The 2,720-nt window shown below is 44.6% G+C and overlaps 1 long non-coding RNA gene across 1 annotated transcript; it reads right to left on the bottom strand.

Moving 5' to 3' along the window:
• Positions 1-375: 375 nt before the first annotated feature.
• Positions 376-896, bottom strand: LOC122465738. The gene is made up of 2 exons (XR_006290763.1): positions 846-896; positions 376-646 (listed from the first exon to the last, which is right to left on the bottom strand). It is a non-coding gene; the product is annotated as an uncharacterized LOC122465738 (long non-coding RNA).
• Between the last annotated feature and the right edge of the window lie 1,824 nt (positions 897-2,720).

Here is a 2,720-nt window from a genome sequence, read left to right as displayed (position 1 = left end):
GACGTGGTAATATCTACCTCCATAACCTCATTCCCATTTGTCATCCTGCCATTATCCCTCAGCTCCTCATTAACCTCATTAAAGACTGAGGCAAAGTATTTGTTTAGATATTGGGCCCTGCCTAGATTATCCTTAACCTCCTCTCCATCCTCAGTGTTTAGCGGTCCCACTTCTTCTTTCTTTTTTTTCCTTCTTATTTATATGGCTATAGAATCTTTTACTATTGGTTTTAATTCCCTTTGCAAGGTCCAACTCTACATGGCTTTTGGCCTTTCTCACTTTATCCCTACTTGTTCTGACCTCAATAAGGTAGCTTTCCTTGCTAATCCCTCCCATCTTCCATTCTTTGTAGGCTTTCTGCTTTTTCTTAATCACCTCTCTGAGATGCTTGCTTATCCAGCTTGGTCTACAATTCCTGCCCATGAATTTTTTCCACTTTCTTGGGATTCAGGCTTCCAATAGCTTCTGCAGCTTTGACTTAAAGTAATCCCAGGCCTCTTCTGCCTTTAGATCCACAAGTTCTTCAGTCCAATCCACTTCCCTAACTAAATTTCCTTAATTTTTTTAAGTTAGCCCTTTTGAAATCAAAAACCCTAGTCACAGATCTATTTTTGTTGATCCGTCTATTTAGTTTGAATTGAATTAGCTCATAGAATCATAGAATATCAGGGTTGGAAGGGACCTCAGGAGGTCATCTAGTCCACGCCCTGCTCAAAGCAGGACCAATCCCCAAGTAAATCATCCCAGCCAGGGCTTTGTCAAGCCTGAAGTTAAAAATTTCTAAGGAAGGAGATTCCACCACCTCCCTAGGTAACGCATTCCAGTGTTTCACCACCCTCCACCACCTTCATGATCGCTCAAACCAAGGTTGTCCCCTACAACCATTTCTTCTATGAGGTCCTCACTACTCACCAAAACCAAATCTAAAATGGCATCCCCTCTTGTCAGTTCAGCAACTACTTGGTGAAGGAATCCATCAGCTATCACATTCAGGAAAATCTGAGCCCTGTTATTATTATTAGCACTTGTCCTCCAGTCTATATCTGGGAAGTTAAAGTCTCCCATGATCACACAATTCTCATTAGTATTTACTTCGTTAAAAACATTAAAGAGGGCTCTATCCATATCCAGATCAGATCCCGATGGTCTATAGCAAACCCCAAGCACTATCCCAGGGAGGCTCTAGTAGCTTTCTTCCCCAATGTGATTTTTGCCCAGACAGACTCAGTCTTATCCATTCCATCACTTCTTATTTCTTTACAGTCTACATCGTCATTGATATACAATGCTACTCCACCACCTTTGCCTTTATTTCTGTCTTTCCTAAACAGCACATACCCTTCAATACCTGTACTCCAGTCATGACTACTATTCCACCATGTTTCTGTTATCCCTAGAATATCTGGTTTCACTTCCTGCACAAGTAGCTCCATTTTGTTTCCTAGGCTCCTCGCATTAGTGTACAAACATCTTAATTTTTGCTGTTTGGCTTCGCTCACATTCTTTACCCAATTAGGCACAGACATTCTACTGCCAGTATCACCTATTAGACAGGTATCCACATTACCCTTCCTCTTATGCCCATACTCCTACCCATGGCTGTATCCTCTCTTACTTTGTTTTCTTTCCTCTCAATGTTAAAATCCAGCGTGGAGATTAGCTGGACATCTCCCAACCATCTCCCCCAAATTCCTAGTTTAAAGCTCTCTTAATCAGTTGTGCCAGCCTCCATCCTAGAAGTCTATTTCCCTCCCTACTCAGGTGAAGTCCATCCTGAAAGAACAGTCCTCTGTCCATGAATGCCTCCCAGTGGCCATACATCTCAAAGCCCTCCTTATAGCACCAGTGCCTGAGCCATCTGTTGAGCATCATAATCTTGTTGCACCTTTGTTGCCCTTCTCTAGGAACAGGCAGAATCCCACTGAAGATCACCTGAGCCTTGATTTCCTTAAGCATCTTCCCCAGCCTGGCATAGTTTCCGTTGATATGTTCCAGCGAGAATCTAGCCGTATCATTTGTTCCCACGTGAAGGACAATCAGTGGATTCTTTCCAGCTCCCGTTAGGATCCTCTTCAGCCTCAGGTCCACATCCCGTATCTTAGCACCTGGAAGACAGCACACCCTTCTGTTCTCTGGATCAGCTCTGGTTACAGGCCTGACTAGTCTTCTTAGTATGAAGTCCCCAATCACGTAGACCTGCCTTTTCCTGGTGATGGTTCAATTCTCTGGTCTATCCCCTGTTCCCTCTGGCTGCAAGTCCTCTCGATTCCTCGTCTCCTTTGCGATCCTCTGCAACCCATCCCATATCCTCCTGGGGCTCATATTTGGTGTCGTTATCTCCATTGACTCTTCCCCTCTTCCTATAGGACTGTCTGCTCTTCTCTTCTTCCTTGCCCTCTCACCTTCAGTGATGACCTGCTGTGCCCCTTCTTCATTTTCCAACTCTGCAAACCTGTTCCTGAGCTCTATTCCTCCTTCACTAGCTTGTCTTTTCCTCTGCCTGGTTCTCTTAGTCACGTGCTTCCACTGTCTACTTTCCTCACCCAGCAGTCTCCCGTCAGAGTTCTTTGGTCCTGCTTCCATCTGCAAGTCTGAGCTTTTCCCTTCAGCCTTCTCATGTCTTTGCTCCATCATCCGTTCAAACCCCCTTCTAAACTCAGCCAGAGCCTCCACGTGCATCTCCAATCCTTGGATCTTTTCTTCCATCAGCTCTATTGGGT

The sequence above is a fragment of the Chelonia mydas genome, chromosome 4, assembly GCF_015237465.2.
Source record: "Chelonia mydas isolate rCheMyd1 chromosome 4, rCheMyd1.pri.v2, whole genome shotgun sequence".
Lineage (NCBI taxonomy): Eukaryota > Metazoa > Chordata > Testudines > Cheloniidae > Chelonia > Chelonia mydas.
Note: the sequence above shows the minus strand (reverse complement) of the source record. Positions and strands in the feature narration are given on the sequence as shown.